Genomic DNA, 18,895 nt, shown 5'->3' with positions numbered 1-18,895 from the left:
GCTTCCTCCTTCTTCCTAAGGAGACCTTCCCTAAACACCCTTTTTAACCTGAAGCCTCCCTTCCACTTTATTTCCATTTTCCATGCCATCCAACGTATTATAAATTTTACTTGATTGTTCTCATCTTTATGCACTGGAATGTAAGTTTTATGAGGCCAAGCATTTTTGTCTACCTTGCTCACGACTTTGTGCTCAATGCTGAGAATAGTGTCTGGCATGTAGGTGTCCAAAAACACTGATTGACTGAAACACAATAGAATCTGCTGCAAACTGTAGCCCTAAGTAGGAATACCTAGTGCTTAATATCCTCTTTCAGTAGTATTCCTATCATCATGACATTTCTTTGATATTCTTATTCTAGAGGCAAAGGGAAGAAACTTTAAGTTACCTCGTAACTGTTCAATAACTAACTTCTAGGTCATGATAGTTGCAAACTGAAGTGCCATTGGGATTTGGGCAGTTAAATAACTGTGTGAAACACCCAGTATAAGGCATTAAAGAGTGCTAGAATCTGTGACAAATAAGAAAGTTTATATATTGCCCTATGTAAAACCATTCAGATTTGAAAGAGAAATTTAAAACATAGCCCTGTCTGAACAAAACCTGTCTACCTGTGGTTTCAAAGCCCTTTTTGGCTGCCAGTTGTGGCCAATAGGGCCACAAGGACATTTTCTAAGTCATACTGGGTTTTTTTCTACCTCTTTTCAAATATATTCTCAGGCTTGGGTATGTGACTGACTCCACATCAGGACAGGAATACTCAATTGATCAAATCTAATTACATTTGCTTCCCAACTAAATTGTGTATCACCTTCCCCTCTTGTGAGAGGAATGGTTCCTCTTGGGTCCTCGGCATCTGATTATTGCAAACCTAATTGATTTGCGACATTTCATTAATAAAGTTAACTAAAACTAATTATACATATTGAGTAAAAGTTTCCTGTGAAATGAATTTTTCTATTTAGCTTAAGGGTTCTTAATCGTTAGACTGAATTGTTGAGGAAGATTGCAGAATTACTTTCTCTTGGGAGACATACATATATATATATATATATCCCCCCCTTCCAACCAATATGGATTGATGGATGGTGATACCATAGAAACCAAAACAGAAAAAAAATGATTAAATATGAAAGTTAAAGATACTGAAGCATTGTCCTAAGAAAATAAAACTGCAAAATAGGTCACACAGATCTCTTTAAGATGTTAAATTAGGCCTGTTGTATTTGTCACATTATCTTAAGGGGTTTGAAATTCAAATTTTCACATGTATCCACATTTATTGTTTTATTCATAGTGTAGATTTTTCCTTCACTTCATTGGTGAATATTGTATTTCTCAGTCTTTCAGAGAGTATGTTTTGTCTAATTCATCCATCTATTTAAATCTAAATTCTAGCAGAAGTCCAGGGGGCGCCTCCTACTACCTCAGTTGCCCCAAACTCAGCTGATACATTGTGAGCCAGTATTTTCCACAGGCCCACTTCCAGTGCTCCTTCTTTGTTTAGTCATGTATAGATAAACATTCTGTAAGTGAAAGGAAGACTAGCATTCATTAATGGTTCAGTGTTGAATAAAATACGGCTGACCCATTACTGCTATACAATCATTTTGTATATCACGAGATGCTCTTATGATTAATAATCTGAATTTGCATTGCTTTCACTTTCCCAAAGCAGACTAGATTTCTTGCTTTGCATTGTTAAGGAAGATACTTAGCTGTTTTATCTTCCCACTCTGTTCACTGACCAGGCTGGAGGGACCAGGAGGCAGCAAACTGCCCATCTTATTTTTCCTTTTTGACCTGGGAGTATTACTGAGGAGCAAAGGTGCAAGCTCTAGATCAAAAGACAGCTCTTACCCCCTGACTGGTTTCATCTACAGTGGCTCTGTTTTTTTCTGGTGTCTATACTGTGTGCAGAACTATTTTGGCCTTGCCTAGAGGTGGGGAGGAAGAATGCTGCTTTGGATTGGATTTTGGACTTGCAATACCTTGTTCCTGTTGTCCCAGTTCTCTGGGTGAGTTGAACATTTGTTTAGATTCAGGAAAGGCACTGAGGCCCAGTTTCAGATAAATAATTATTTTCCACCGGGTCTGCACTGTATTATTACATTTATGAGATATACTAGATCTTTCTGGAATTTAAAAAATGACTCATACATTTAAATCTTCTTAAAAGTGTTAAAAGGAATGACTAATTGAAGGGAAAAGACAACAGCACTCTTGATTCCAGCTAAAAGCCTTTCCTGTCAGCAAAACAGGGCCTCTAAATTTAAAACCTATTTCTTTGAGCTCTTTCAATTGTTAAAAATATTAATATTGGTTGGGTGCAGTGGTTCATGCCTGTAATCTTAGCATTTTGGGAGGCTGAGTCAGGAGGATCACTTGAGGCTGGGGGTTCCTGAGCAACCTAGGCAATGTAGCAAGACGACATCTCTACAAAAAATTTAAAAAATAATTAGCTGGGCATAGTGCATGTGCCTGTAGTCCTAGATACTTGGGACTACAAGTATCTAGATGAGATAGGAGGATGGCTTAAGCCCAGGAGCTTAAGGCTGCAGTGAGCTATGATCATGCCACTACACTCTAGCCTAGAGGACAAAGTGAGACTTTGTCTCAAAACAAGCTGTCTATCTGTCTGTCTCTCTATCTATCTCTATTTAAATCTAATTTAAATTATTATTTTCTATAGAGTTATGTGCTAAGCACATCTGGCTGTATTATTTAAGCAAAGAAAGAATGTTACTGAGAATTGTGTGAATAGTAGGTTATTTGGAGTAAACATGTTTCCTAAAGCAAGCTTCATTTCTGTTTATTGAAAAAAAAACCCAGGCACAAATGACTAGCATTTATCTTGCTTTTGTTTTCTGTTAGTAAGATTCTGCGATTAATATTTAAAAATTCCAAACTGGTTCCAAACTTATTTTATTTATGCTTTCATTGAAAAATGATACTATTAAATGTGTAAAGGAAATATCAGCTGGATATTTATATCCCTTTTTCACAGCTAGTTATATAGCTATTTCAAACCCTTGATGCTTTGATGACTCAAAGACAAATTTGTTTTTAATTTTTTGCCTTATGTAACACATGATCATTAGTCCAGGAACTAAATGTAATTGAACTGCTAGGTATAAGTGACTGGAAAGTAACTGAGACTCAAATTTTATTAATGTTATCGTATTAGTGACAAATAGTGATTAAGAACTTTAAGAATACAGCAGGATCATTATATTGATGAAAAATGAAAAACTACTGTTATCCGTGACTGTGTTAGTCTATTCTTGTGTTGCTATAAAGGAATACCTGAAACTGGGTAATTTATAAAGAAAAGAGCTTTAACTGACTCCTGGTTCTGCAGGCTTACAAGGAAGCATGGTGTTAGCTTCTGCTTCTGGTGAGGCCACAGGATGCTTACAATCATGGCAGAAGGTGACAGGGAACCAGCATGTCACATGGCGAGGGCAGGAGCAAGAGAGAGAGGGGGGAGGTGTCACAGTTTCAGAGCAAGAACTCTTTCATTAACATGGGGAGGGCACCAAGCCATTCATGAGAGATCTGCCTGCAGGATCCAAACACCTCCCACCAGGCCCCACCTCCAACACAGGGGATCACATTTCAACATGAGATTTGGAGGGGCAAATATCCAAACCTTATCAGTGACATACAATTTAAATAAAAATAAAGGCTTCTAATATGTACATTTTTATTAAAAAATAAAATAAGAAGTATTCTACCCCTTATTTTGTTTGGCTTTCTAACTGCTTAAAAATCAATTAATTATGTCTATGCAATGGTGAAATGTTTATCATTATTGGAAAACTAAAGAAAATCTTACAGAATTTTACAGAAAGTAACGAGTAAGGAAGAAAATATTGGCCTTTAAAAATGATCCTACATCTTTTTTACTTTTGCTTACTTGGAGCTGTCTGCAATGTTGGTAACCAAGCCAACAGCCATATATTTTAGTTCTTAATATAACTGTGGGTACTTCTTTTCACAATTTTAAGAAATCAAGAACTGCAACTTTAGAAAAGCACATGAAACATTTAATCCTATATATTTTAATATGCAAACAAACAGGAAAAACAAAAAATGGTCTGTGAGAGCTGATATTAGATAATCTAACACTGAGGAAATCAGAATTTCAAAAGTATTAAAAACTTCCCAAATAAGTTTAAAAGAGCAGAAAACCTTCTTACCAAGTGGCCATGAAAGTCTGCTGCATTATTAATAAGTGTGTTTACAGCAGTACTGTCCAGTACTACTTCCTATGATAGAAATGTTCTAAATCTGTGTTGTCCACTAACCACATGTGTCTACTGAGCACTTGAGATGGGGGTAATGCAACAGAGGGGCTGAATTTTTAGTTTAATTTTAATAAATTTATATTTAAATGTAAATAGCCACATATAGTAAATGGCTACCATAATGGATGATGCAGGTCTATAAATTTTAAGCCATTGAATACGGTTCTTTATTTATTCATTTAAATGTGCTAATCAGGTTTTTCCCATTTGTCATGAGTAGATTTCAGCATAAAATTTTTGGTCCTGTAAAACAAGCTCTGAAGTGCTGTTTACATATCACTAGTTTAAATCAATAAGAGATCAGAGTTCTGTAGTTTTAAGTTGGTAAAAGTTTTAAAGGGAGATTGCAAAGTTCAGAAGGTCCTTTTGTGAACACTTTTTGTATTTCAGTATACTGCCCACAGATTGAGATAGGGCCTTGGAGATTATTTTACAGGAAAACCAGGGCAAAGTTGCTAATTAATATTAGAACTGGTATAACATCAGTTCTTTGACAAACAAAAAATAGCTTCTTAGAATTAAGTATGTTTTGCTTATTCATCTGAAACTTAAAGGTTTGAAAAAGTTTAAAATTTCACAGAATGTTTTCTTCCATGTTTTGTTATTCCTAAGCAAAACATCATAGTTATTTTGGAAGCTTTGCTACAAATGTGTGAATGTTAGAAACCAAAGACTTCCCAAATAGAGTAGAAGGAAGGCTGATTCCAAGAATCATTTCCAGCAGGAACCCCCTGGGTAAGTGTCCTGCTTTTCCTGCTAGTGGGCTGATGGGATATCATGGACGAAACTCCTTCTGTTCAATACTTTTAAGATGTAAAATAAAGTATACTGTCTTTGTGTCATCCTAGGATATGCATCTTAATACACTCTTTCCAGAGCTGGATTTTTGCAGAAAATCTGCACAGTCCAGATTCCCAAGCTTCGCTATACCTGAAAAAAACAAAATCAGAAAAAAAACCTCCCAAAACAAAACATCCCTAAAGATATCCATTGACAGAACTCTGTAAAGTGTTACTATTTTTATCTCCAAGATTAAAGGCATTCTAAATAGTTTTCTAACACCACCACTGTGGAGTACCTTCCAGAAAATGATTCCTACTTGCCAATCTATTACAGCAAAGAAGAAGCATCCCTCTAATATTTATCTACCCACCCAGCACCTACGTATCTATCCTCTACTTTGATAAAATGGGTGCACAACATATTCAGAATAGGACAAGCTACTCTTCATTTTCCCTGGAGGGGACTAGGAGACGCCCAGGGCTTGTTCTGTGAACTGAGTTTTTGTAAGGAGGGGCATGGGGAAATCTTATTAGTTAGGTAAATCCCGGACTCTTGTTATGAAAAATATCACATAGGCCCATGTAAGAAGAGTTAGATAGACAAAGCAGTCCTGGCTAACCCTGCTGAGCTCCACAACAGGTTGTGAGAGAGTTTAATGCCCTGCCATGTGACTCATGCCTGTAAAGAGGCTAAGAGGGCACCTCCATCTCCAATTTCACATTGTCTTTTTTCCTATATCTCATCATTGGAGGAAGGTGGAAGTTTGTGAGAATGAAACTCCGAGACATTTGGGTTTTCTGAAGGTGAGAAGGTCAACTGTTAAGGTTTATGGTCTTAACACTTCCGAAAGTGAGCACTGGGGTATCAAAGAACCCAAATCACCCAGGAAGTAGCCGACAAGAGAGTACAATCATTTCCCTTCTGGTCCTCTTAAGCCCTATACAGGAAGAACACTGCTCAAAGGAATCACCTGTGGCCATGTGGAGTCCTTGCCAAAGGACTTTCTCACATGATTCATTATCAGTACATGAATGGAAATAGCTTAGTAATTCTGATGTTATTTATGTTTAAAACCATATAAATACAAACGCTCTTAATCTGTATATTGGAGGGGATGTGGTAACACTGGGATTTCATTATTTTCTGCTTCCTCTACTTCTTTCACAAGATAATGGTGTGTGTGGGTTTTTGCGCTCTCCCCACCGCTGACACATTAGAGAAAACTGCTGACAGACCCACTGCTGTAGATGTAAGGCATTTACCTGGTGCCGACTTTCTGGGATGGCATCAGTGAGTTATTCAGATAAAAACCCAGCCATTTTAGATCAATTTGTCAAATATCAAACCTAAAAAGAAAAAAATGATTAACGCATTCCACTGAATATAGTCAGGTTTTTATTTTTTAATTTACAGAGTAAGCTTCCACACTGCATCTTAAGAGTGTTTTTGAAGGGAGTGAAACCATCTGGTTCACATCAAGAACATATTTTTCCTTATATAGAGCTAGACTGCATTAAGTGGTGGGCACAGGATCTCATCATCTTCCTGCCTGTGGTCAACATCTTCCCCAATGGCCTTGTAGATATACATTAGGCAAAGAGAAAAAGAACGTTTTAGGGTAAAATAGTGCAGTCTCATTCCTAGCCATTTCTTTCTATAGACATGGCTACTAAATGTAAGAATATGAAAATAGATTGGATTTTTACTTGTGAATCTACAGCTAAACTTAAATGATTCTATTACTTAGTATAAAGCTTATGCACATTTTATTTTACCATAATTTAAAAAATACCTTTTTAAAAGATTACCTTTTCTGTTTTTCTTTTTCCCAGAAGTAATGCTAACGTGTCGTATAAATGTCAAGTTACAGAAGGATGTAAAATAAAAGTAAACATATCCTTACCCTCTATTACTTTTCTCTGCATTTACTTCCCAGAGGTACTACTAATAGTTACCTATGTCTCCTTCTAGGACTTGCATACACATGCATATAAATATGTATATTCATAAAAAATGCATACAAATGCATATAAATATGTATATCTATAGTTTTTTCTTTTTGTACATCATAGTATTTTCTTTTGTTTCATTTATTTTACTTATGATGGCTAGCAGATTTCCTACATCAGCATATATAAATCTACCTCATTCATTTTGATGGCTGTACAATATTTCATTCATTGTACTCACACATAGTTTATTTAACCAGTCTGCTATTAATGAGCCTTAATCTTTTTTTTCAGTTTTCCTTTTGGCTGCTACAAAAATGTCCCAATAATAATATTTACATATATGCACTTTTGTACTTATATGAATGTATCTATATAATAAATTCTAACAGACTGTTGAACCAAATTGTTTGTATATGCTAAGTTTTTGATAGATATTCATAAAATGTCCTCCGTTAAGGTTATACCAATTTATAATACCAAGAATCTGGGTTTTATCAAATCATTTTTTCTTTATCTGATAAGTAAAAGGTATATCTTTGTTTTGACTTGCATTTCGTTAATTATGAATGAGGTTGAACTTCTTTTCATTTTCTTATTGTTTCCATAGTAATTCTTCTACGAGTTTGCTCAGCCATGGCTTTTGCTCATGTTTCAATTAGGTTGTTTATTGTCTCTCACATTAAAGAGCTCATGTTATGTTAAGGAAACTTGAATTTTACATGTAATGGCTGGCAAATAGCTTTCCCAGGTTTCTTGTTTAGATGATAACTTTGTTTATGGTACTTTTTACTGTATAAGCATTTATTTTTATGTAGTCAAATTCATCAGTATTTTTAATTATATATAGGAGGATTTTTTAAATAAGAAATTTATTTAAAGTTGAAGAGTTATTCAAGAAGATTGTATATAGGTTAATTTTTAAACCAACTTTAGCATACCAACTTTAGCATTGTTATACAGAATAATGTTAGCATTGGAAGGATCTATTAACAAAAGAAAGTTCCCATAAAATGATTTCTTCTATAAAATATCATGACCGTGTGAATTCTGTGAACTCTTTGTGAGACACTAGTGTACCATAGAAAAAAAAAATGACAGAAAGGGTCAGATTTATAGTACCATTCTCCAGAGAGTTAATAGTAGTTGTCTAGTACCTAAAATCTAGAGTGAATTATAAATAAAGTAATAGAAATTCCAAGACAAATAGAAAGTAAAAAATATAAAATCAATAGAGATCCATTATAGAAAATTTTGTAGGTACATACAAAAGAAAGAAAGAAAAAAAATCATCCTCAAAAGCTCTTAAGATTTGTTGTATATTGTTCCTAATTTTTCTTATTGGCTCCACAGATATGCATGCATTTAAAAAACATGTAAGTGATTTTACTAACAAATCAATCCTAACATAATTAAATGAATTTCATTAAGATGCCAATAACCCAAGACCTTAATGGCACCTTGACAAGCATCTACCAGGTATACACATACATGGGATCACACTTACGATTCATATGTTATACACTGATTTTTTCACTTACTATTATCTTTACTTGCCACTAAATATTTTAAAATATATAAATTATATATTACATTTTATATTTATACAAAATATATAACAACTGTAATGTTCTATCATATGGCTTAAGTTAATGGAAATTAAAAGGAATAGGAATAACTGTGTGTTCTCTCAAAAATCCATTCTGGTAACTCAGTAGATAATAGACCAGGACATACTCAAGAAATCATTACCCAAGAATCACATCTTTTTCATTCATGATAAAGTGGCAGCAATTAACTGTGTAACTGAGGGCTGGGAGACATCATGATAAAATGTGTTTTATATGAAGTGACATCATTTGAATGGGAAAGAGAGTTAGATTATTAAAGCTGGGTTAATGGAAAATTCTCATTCTAAGGGCAGGAGCATTTGAACTGATGGCAAGAAGAATTTGAGTCAAAAAGTAAAGTATATGTGTTGATGAAATTATAAGTGTGAAGAAAAATATATGTGCTGATAAAGTTGTTAAGTATATGAAATTTACTAGAAATAATGCTATGCTACGAGAATTTTTCCAACTGTTAAAAAGAAAAAAATGCTATGCTAATGAGATTTTTTCCAACTGTTAAAAAGAAAACCTTGTGCAGATTGCATTCAGCCACAGCCACAAATATTGGGGCTTAGTGAAACCAGGGGACTCTTAGGGGCTATAGAGGGTGATCATTGGTACTTTATTTTTTATTAGTACTAAGAAACTCTGCCTGCTATGTGTAAGATATCTTTTGGGTATTTCTCCTTCTTTCAAACTTCCACTACTTGTCATGATGGCAGCCCTGGATTGATTTTGCCCTAACCCATAACTTACAAATTAGATGTTGTAATGTCAGTGCTACCTGAATATCTACAGTTCTAGATTCAAGGAGCTGGTGAAATTTTATCTCCTATGAATTTTCTCAATACCATTGAAAAAGTGGCTGCTCAGTCCTGTTGGCACAGGTTTCCCCTCAAACATTATCCCAGGGAACCCATACACACCTGTCTTTTGACCAACATCAATAAGCCCCTGTCAAAACAGGAGATATTTGGACGGATCCAACTGATGGCTGTCAGAGAATCTACCTGCACTGGGTGAAATAGCTCAGGGACTGAATCATTTGGGGAGTCACTGGCTTGAGCATTGACTGGTTAGTAACTATATTTTACTACATTTTTGTAAACCATGCTTGTAGTAAATAAGCATTTATATTAAAAGCTGAAAAAGTAATATGTAATTTGAGTTGGAATGCCGAACAGTCTATGTGTATGTAGAAAACAGAAAATAACTTGTTCAATCCAAGGGAGAATTTACTTTATAGCATGAGAGCACCAAAAAGTAAACAGAAAATTTTGGATTTTTATGGGAAAAAATAGAGATATCAAAAGTTGTTATTATTATTATTATTATTATTCGAGACAGGGTCTTTCTCTGTTGCTCAGGCTGGAGTGCAGTGGTGTGATCATGGCTTACTGCAGCCTTCACCTCCCAGACTCAAGCAATCCTCCCAACTCAGTCTCCTGAGTAGTTGGGACTACAGGTCCCAACTACTACATGGTGTGCGCCACCATGCTCTGGTAATTTTTTATTTTTTGTAGAGATGGGGGTCTCAGTTTGTTGCCTCAGCTGGTCTCAAACTCCTGGCCTCAAGTGATCCTCCCTCCTTGGCCTCCCAAAGTGCTGGGATTACAGGTGTGAGCCACCATACCTGGGCTCAAAAGTTAATTTTTAAAAGTATGTCATCTACTATTTTTTTAAAAAGCTTTACTGAAGTATAATTGATATACAAAAAGCATGCATATAAAAATATATTTTAGTGGATTTGGACAGGCTGTCATAGTTTTGGTATTTTTTCAAACAGTTAAAGAAGGAATTTCTAGAATTTCCCATTATTGCACTTAAAGGTAAGGTGACAGGAAAACATTAGATCAAAATGGAATAGATCTTGTTTGCTTTTTTTAAAAAAAAATTTATGAGGGAAACAGATTTTGATCCCAAATTAAAACTTTAAATAAATTTTCAAATAATTAGTTGGCCTTAAAAAGTAGGTAGCCCAGTATAGAGCAGACACTGTAGGTAACAGCTAAGAGAACAGGCAATGAAATTAGAATTCTTATGTTTACATCTCGACTGTATCAGTTACAGCTTTTGGGTAAACTACTTATCTCATTATTACTTGGTATCCCAATCTATAAAATAAGGATAAAACAGCAACTATCTCACAGGGTTGTTGTGAGGATTAAATAAAAAAAATTTAAAGAAAGACTGAACGTTGTGTTTGGCACATTTATGTACTCAATAAATATTAGCTTTATTAAAAACGTTAGTTAAGAGCCAAGAAAACACCTCTTCATAATTATTCTAAACAAGCCACAGGTATGGTACACTGTGTTTCTTTTCCCTTAATGTGCATTTGAATCACCTGAGGATTTTGCTAAAATGCAGATTCTTATGCAATCAATGGGTCTGGACAGGGTCTGAGATTCTGCAGTTCCAACAAACTCTCAGGTGATACTCATGATGCTAATATGAGAACTGGGATACGTGAGATCATTTTAGATGGTTTCCTCCTAATTTGTAATACAATGTGTCTCAACAGGGGGAATGAGGACAGGGGGAGAAAAGAAGGTGTGGATGAAATGTACAGATTTCATATGCCCCCTGGGTGATTCCAGTATTCTTGTCTCACCTGCCTCTGTCATCTTAAGAACCACCGATTTAATATTTCAACCTTTTATTCTTTTTAATTTTTTCTTTCCTTACTCTTTTCTCCACTTTACCCTTGTCATTGCTGCTGTAGACTGAAAAACTGTATTCATGCTTAGCTCTTCAATTAGCAAGACAAAAGCATCAAATTTGTCATTGTGTGTAATAGGATAGTGTATCTAAATGAGATTAGAAAAATTATTTATTTCTTAACATTTCTTTTTTAAAATATAAAGGTCTGAAAATGTATTTAACATTTTCTGTAGTTTTAGCCAAAAACAAACAAATAAGCAACAAACAGGCAAGCAAGTGACTCCGTGGAACATTTAGTAAAAGAAAACAAGGATGCGTTAGGTGCCGTCCATACTGTCAAAGGAGTTATAATCTCACGAGGAGGGGAAAGGAGCAGTGGTTATTACAGAAGTGGCCAGAACCAAACAGTGTGACCACTTTAGACACTCCATCTGGTCTGAAAGGCAGGACAGAAGGAGGGGCCATTTTTAAATGGCTTCCCACCCTACTAGCATTAGACTATTAGAGACCCACGCCAAAATATGTGCTTAGCTTGACTACTATCTCTCTATGGCAAAGACCATTTTTATACTTTGGCTTGTGTCCTCAGGGCCTAATATCACTCAGATCCACAGTATTTCCTCTGTAAGTATCTGCAGCTGTTGTTGATATATTTTATAGACATAATTCTTCATTTTCCAAAGTAGATAAGAGGAGCTTTGACTAATATAGAATCAGAAAATATCTAAATAAACTTAGCAAATTAGCAACAACAAATTCTCTTTAAAAGTACAAAATCAGGCCAGGTGAGGTGGCTCATGTCTGTAATCCCAGCACTTTGGGAGGCCGAGGCAGGGAGATCACTTGAGGTCAGAAGTTTGAGACCAGCCTGGCCAACATGGCGAACCTCTTCTCTACTAAAAATACAAAAATTAGCTGGGCGTGGCGGCATGCACCTGTAATCCCAGCTACTAGGGAGGCTGAGGCAGGAAAATCATTTGAACCTGGGAGGCAGAGGTTGCAGTGAGCCGAGATCATGCCACTGCACGCCAGCCTGGGCAACAGAGCAAGACTCTGTCTCAAAAAAAAAAAAAAAAAGGTACACAATCATATGTGCATTTCTCAATATTCTTATTTTGTACTTAAGCATACAGAGTACTTAAATCCATTGAACTAAATAAAATTTCTACATTATTTGGTGAAGATGAAGGCATCTATGTGTGTATAAGTGGACAAGAAATCACATAAAAGTTGACTTAAACTGAAAGATTATTAATTCTATGATTTTAAGTTTTAAGGAAATCTAGAATTGGGACTTGAAATAGGAAGGCACATTGTAATAATAGGAAACAAGGCACACTCATTTTTTACCCATTTTCCAAACTTTTAAATGTTAAAAAAATTACATGTGAGATTAACAACACAATAAAAACATTCTTGGTAATAGGAAGGAGACTGATAATCACTGAGAGATTCTAGACATTTGTTTCTACTTAAGACAGTTAGAGAATGCACCTATCGAAGAAACAAACATAAACAAAGCAAAAACAAATTCAAACCCTTCTAAATTAACTATAAGAATAATGTAATCATACAGCATTTATACTACATAATGAATTTTTTGTTACTTAAATATTTTGGAAGACAATTTTGATTTTCATATGCAAGAAAGTTTTTCCTCATCTGAGCATCTGCTTTGATAAGAAGAAAAATCCCATAGCAAATATTTTAATGTTAATACAACCACAGCTAGCAGCAATAGTCACTAGTCCTTTTATGACTGTTCTAAACATATACTCTGTTTTCTATTTCCAGTTGTCTAATTTGTCACTAACGTAATAACTAGGGAAACATCTGGCAATTTATAGTTCTTTAAATTATAAGATTTTTTTTCTGTGATTGAAATATTGCATTTTAGAGCTTTAATAGGATAATGGTAGTCACTTGCCAATTTAGTTGAATATTACCTTAAGTCCCTATAGATATTCCTTGATTTAAGATGGCTTTATATATTAAGCTATTAAAAAGTTGATTTTTAGAAGCTAAAGTTCATATTATGAATAAAACAAAATGTAAAGTGATAGCTAAATTTAGGATACAAATCGATCGAATTTACTGTTGCTTATCAGAGATTGAGTATACTGCTTTAACAAGCAGCTACAGTGAAAAGAAACACAAACCACATAATCCAATGATCTTAGGCAATTTTGAAAAAGAAACATTAGGAGAATTTTGAAGGAAACTAATAGCATTTTCCAATCATCACGTGTTGGAAAGCTGATTTGTCAGTTTGCTAGATAACATGGGAGAAAAGTGTTCCTAAGCTGGGCTTGGACACTTGGTCACATTGTGTTGCTCTGGCTCCATATTTGTTTATTGACACAGCATATCTTCAAAACAACGTTTTAATCTTTACAACACTTGGACTGACTTCAAACTTCTAAACACAATTCTTAATTTGGTAGCCTACTTGGGAGACTCTTTGGCATTCTCCAGTCATGACTGACCAGAAAAAGGGCTAGGTAAACTAATAAGCATGCGGCTAGAGGGCAGGAGCTCGCATTAAGCAGCCAAAACACCTAAATGTGAGGGGTCACTATTTTTGTCCCTGTAACAAATTCGAAAGCAAAATACAGCAACTCTCAATTATCTGCTTGAAAGGACACTGTGGCAGCACAGATAAAATGACAGCAGACATGCATCATGCATTTAAACTATGAGTTTTAAATTCCTTCTCAGCTAAGCATTTTACCTGGGCTTTGGGTAAGTAGCAGAGTAAACTTTTCTTCCTTATTTTCCCTCTAGCATAGGGGAAAATTAGTCATTAGTATTAATTAGTCATAATTGAAATAATAACAGCAGTCGTAAGTAGCAGCAGGAACAAAAAACCAAAACAAAATTATATACACAAATACTCACACAACTCTGACCCCAAACTAGAAAGAAGAAAAGAAAAGTGAGAAACCTGAACAACCCACAAATCTGCCCTTTTCTGAATACTGACCCACGATAAGAGAGAGAAAGACTGAAGCTTAGAATGCTGTGGGACAGCAGCATTGCCACAGCACCTGTGACTGAAAGACATTTTGCAAATCGCAAGGAAGACAAGTCTTCCATTGGCATCAGTGGAACCGGTGGAAGAAAACCAATTTTCTTCTGAGTTGGATGATGGAAGAGTTGATTCAGTTTAAGGTCAAAGAAGAGCAGAACCAGAAATCAAGGCCTCAGGATGGGAACAAAGAACAATGAAGTCAGGGGAAAAAAAGGTGGCGGGGAGAGAGAGTGGGTAACAGACTTGAAACTAAGAATCACAAAACTTAAGCAAATGTTGAGACCTAGCAATTATGATGGGCAGTTTCTATAACCTAGCCTTAAGCTTAGACTTTTATTTTAAAGCAATAACCAAAACAAAAGAAATTAAGGAATTATATCACTGGAGGGAACCTTATGGGCAGAGACTTGAGGTTCAGAGTTGTGAAATAATGCTCTTACTATCACACAGCAAGTTAAGTGGGAGTCTCCATTTCCCTTCTCCCCATGCTTTCCTGCCCCTGCACTGTCAGGAAGGGTGGTGGAGAGGAAGGAGAAGGTACCAGGGCACCCGGGAATACATCACAGCCTGAGGACAGGTTATGCAGGTGGGGCCTTTATAGCTAGGGAAACACCAGAGAAGACAAGGGAAGTATGGCAGTTTCCTCCTTAGAGAAGACTTATAAGGGGGTTAAAGCATATGCTATGGGAAATAAACACCTGGAGATCCAAAACCCTCAGGTGGTAACTAATAATAAGAGAATCATGTTGGGATGCAGCATCTTCAGCGGGAAGCACAAGTTGCTCAACAAAGTAATAAAATAGATCAATAGGGTGCCAAATTTCTTGCCTCTTACTATTACTTTCTCTTCTCAGAATGACACAGGAAATAAATGTAGCCAAGTCCCAAATTTGATCCCAGTACCCAAACTTTCATTAAAAGAGGGCTCCTGAGTGGGGGGAGTAGGTTTTTAATACTTAACGAGGCTATCAGCAAACAAAGAGAAGAGGCCCAGGTGGGCTCAATAGCCAGGTCACAAACGGTTGCCCAAAAAAAAACGGTGCAGAAGGAGACGCTCTGGGGAAGAATTGCTGAGGTCTTCGGGAGACTATAGCAGGCTGGCACTATGGAGATGTTTACCTGGACATTTAAGAAAATTGGAGGATGGAGTTGGGTGTCGGGCAGTGGCCTGCCAGAGGCTCTGTTTAGTCCTGGAAGCAGAAGACCTTTTGCTAAAATTCTGTCTCAGTTACACACATGCATTGGCTAAGGCTGTAGGGATTGGGGTGTGGAGACATCTTGCTTCTCCTTCCTCAGTTTGATTATTCAAAGGACATCTGGGAACCCTGAGGGTGGGAGAGTTTGGCCCAGGCTGGAGCGATGTCCCGTGTCTAGGACCCACCGCTATGGTTTGCAGGGAGAGAGCTAAAGGGACGTGAGCAGTGCAGGGACATTGACTGGGAAGCAGAGGGCGTGGATGGAGACACTCTTAACTTCACCTCGAAAGTAGCACAACTTTTAAACGAACGCCTTGCAGAGTCATACCGGCTTCCCGCTCAGATGATGGCTAAAATACAAGAGTTAACTAAAAGCCTCAGGAAGAAAGTTTATTGAATTGCATCTTATTTCTGTAGATTTCTTCCTTGCACTCGGAAGAGTTTGGTTAAAATGGATTGAGAATTTCGAGGCACGTGGCAAACAAACCTACCTTGTTCCCTCCCATTCCAGAAGCCCCTCACCTGATTTGGGAAAGTGTGGCCAGCTCCAGGGGCAGGCGCTGACCAGAACTATGGTCGCTCTTTCCTTGGTCCCCGAGAGCTTCCCAGTATAGAGTCAGCAGTTAGGACACCGTGACATGAAACTTAGCACCCCACCCTTGAAGTCCCCCAAGCATGCCTGGCGGTCCGCGCGGACTCACCCGCGCCCCAGGCGCTGCGTCACGTCCCGCCGAGGGCCGGCTGCGCTGGTGCGGGTCTCCCGCCCGCCGCCTCGGCGTCCCGGCTGTGCGCCCTCACTCGCTGGGTCCGCTCCAGCCGCTCCCCATCGATCACCGCCGCGGCCCGGCAGAGCTGCTAGCGGCGCGCCGGTCCAGACGTCCTGTCACTCGCTGCTGCCTGGGGTCCTGGCTGTCAGGCGCTGGAATCATCGGCGAGGAGGCAGCTCCGAATTTATAGTGAGGGGCGTTGCTGCTTCTTGGGTTCCGGGGGACGAGGCTCTGTTTTGCATTCCCTCCTCCTCCGCCCCGCCCCGGGAGACCCTCCCGGCCCAACCTCCTCCCTCTCGGGATACTGACGGCAGCAAGGATGATGCCACAGTCGTCCCGTGTCAACTATCAGATCAGCGTTCACCTGGTCCCGAACCCCGCCTAGCGAGGGGTCGTGAGGGAGAGCGAGCTGGGGGTACAGGAGTATCATTTCCTGCGGAGATTCGTGTTCTTCAACATTTTTTTTTTTTCTGAACTTGGAAAACTTTTAAGGACGAATTAGAGAACTTCTTTCTCTTTCCTATGAGTAACTCGAACTTTGGTAATACAGTTGTGGATCATAGATTACATGGATTAATTCCAGGGTTATGAAATTCAAGGGTGGACACTCATTTGTTCCTATTGGACATGCTACCCAAGTTGCATTTTAAAAATGTATTTAAAAAACCCAATAAATATTTAAAGAAGAAATAATATCAATTCTTCACAAACTCTTCCAAAAAATAGAAGAGTAAGGATGATCTCCCAACTCATGCTATGAGGCCAGTATCACCCTGATAACAAAACCAGATAAAGACATCACGAGACTACAGATCAATATTTCTTAAGAGTATAGATAAAAATTCTCAACAAAATGTAGGCAAATTGAATCCAATCACATATGAAAGGGACTATACACCATGGTCAAGTGAGGTTGATGCCAGAAAGCAAGATTAGATTAGTTTACCAAAAATCAATTAATGTTTGATAGGTGAGTAGGGTGACTGTAGTTTACAGTAATCTATTGTATATTTCAGAGTAGCTAGGAGAAAATAATTTGAATGTTTTTAGCATGAAGAAAAGACAAATATTTAAGGTGATGGATATGCCAATTGCACTGATTTGATCTTTATATGAATGCATTAAATTATTGCATGTACCTAAAAAGTCCTGTCACTCGCTGCTGCCTGGGGTCCTGGCTGTCAGGCGCTGGAATCATCCGCGAGGAGGCAGCTCCGAATTTATAGTGAGGGGCATTAAATTATTGCATGTACCTAAAAAGTGTACATCTATTGTGTATCAATAAAAATAAAATTAAAGAAGTAAAAAATGGACAAAGCCTACATGATTGTCTAAAAAAAATTTTAAAAACTATTGGGCAAAATTCAACACTTTTTCATGCTAACACTCAACAAACTAGGAATAGAAACTTCCTCAAACTGTAAAGTTTATTTATGAAAAACTTAACTAATATCACACATAATAACGGAAGAGAACGTTTTTATGTCTAAGATCAGGAACAAGACAAAATGTCTAGTCTTCCCATTTCTATTTAACTTTGTACTAAAGGTTCTAGTGAGGGCAATTGGACAAGAAAAAAAGATAAATGGCATCCAGATTAGAAAGAAAGTAAAACAATTTCTATTTGTAGATGACATGATCTTGTATTAAAAAGCCCTAAGGAATCAATTAATTAACTATTAGAACTAAGAAACAAGTTGAGCAAGTTTTTAGAATACAAGATCAATATACAAAAATCAGTTGTATTTCTATACACTAGCAATAAACAATCAACAAATGGAATTAAGGAAACAATTCCACTGTTGGCTTCTCACCACTTGCAGTGTGGGTCTGTGTCCTCTCCCTGCCTCACATGCTGCCATGCCTCAAAAAGTTAAGGAGATCAAGGACTTTCTGCTTACAGCCAGGTGAAAAGATGCCAGATCTGTCAAGGTCAAGAGAAATAAGGATAATGTGAAGTTTAAAGTTTGATGCAGCAGATACCTTCATACATTAGTCATCATAGACAAAGAGAAGGCAGAGAAACTGAAGCAGTTCTGGCACCCTGGTTTGTTAGAGAAGGAGATGAAATCAGACACACTGATTTGAACTGTGTTAAAAATTTAAAAATTCAAAGATAAAAACAATTTTACTTACTATAGATCAAAAGAGTAAAAATACTAAGAAATGACCTGGTGTAGTGGCTCACTCCTGTAATCTCAGCACTTTGGGAGGCCGAGGTGGGTGAATCACAAGGTCAGGGATTCGAGACCAGGCTGGCCAACATCGTGAAACCCTGTCTCTACTAAAAATGCAAAAAAAAAAAAAAAAAAAAAGCCAGGCGTGGTGGTGCATGCCTGTAGTTCCAGCTACTCAGGAGGAGGAGGCTGAGGCAGAAGAATCGCTTGAACCCAGGAGGCAGAGGTTGCTGTGAGCTGAGATTGTGCCACTGCACTCCAGCCTGGGTGACAGAGTGAGACTCCATCTCAAAACAAACCAACCAACCAACAAAACAAAACAAAACAAAAAAAAACCCTAAGAAATAAATTTAACAAAAGGATCTAAAACTTGTAGTCTGAAAACAAACAAAAAGAATTGTTGAAATA

The 18,895-nt window shown here is 37.2% G+C and overlaps 1 protein-coding gene and 1 pseudogene across 4 annotated transcripts in view; one reads left to right on the top strand and one right to left on the bottom strand.

Moving 5' to 3' along the window:
* AGTR1 (angiotensin II receptor type 1) overlaps positions 1–16,492 on the bottom strand; it is a 44,841-nt gene extending 28,349 nt beyond the window's left edge. For 2 of the 4 annotated variants that reach the window (XM_054680284.2, XM_009446608.4), the window contains exons 1-2: positions 16,245–16,492; positions 6,356–6,439 (exon numbers count right to left, since the gene is read on the bottom strand). The gene's annotated coding sequence lies outside the window, so the exon portion shown is untranslated. The remainder of the gene's footprint in view (positions 1–6,355; positions 6,440–16,244) is intronic. The other 2 variants (NM_001071793.2, XM_009446610.4) reach the window with 2 other exon arrangements.
* Positions 16,493–18,170: 1,678 nt separating this feature from the next.
* LOC100610139 (large ribosomal subunit protein eL38-like) lies at positions 18,171–18,398 on the top strand (annotated as a pseudogene).
* Positions 18,399–18,895: the final 497 nt, after the last annotated feature.

This window comes from Pan troglodytes, chromosome 2 (assembly GCF_028858775.2).
Source record: "Pan troglodytes isolate AG18354 chromosome 2, NHGRI_mPanTro3-v2.0_pri, whole genome shotgun sequence".
Classification (NCBI taxonomy): Eukaryota; Metazoa; Chordata; class Mammalia; order Primates; family Hominidae; genus Pan; species Pan troglodytes.
Note: the sequence above shows the minus strand (reverse complement) of the source record. Positions and strands in the feature narration are given on the sequence as shown.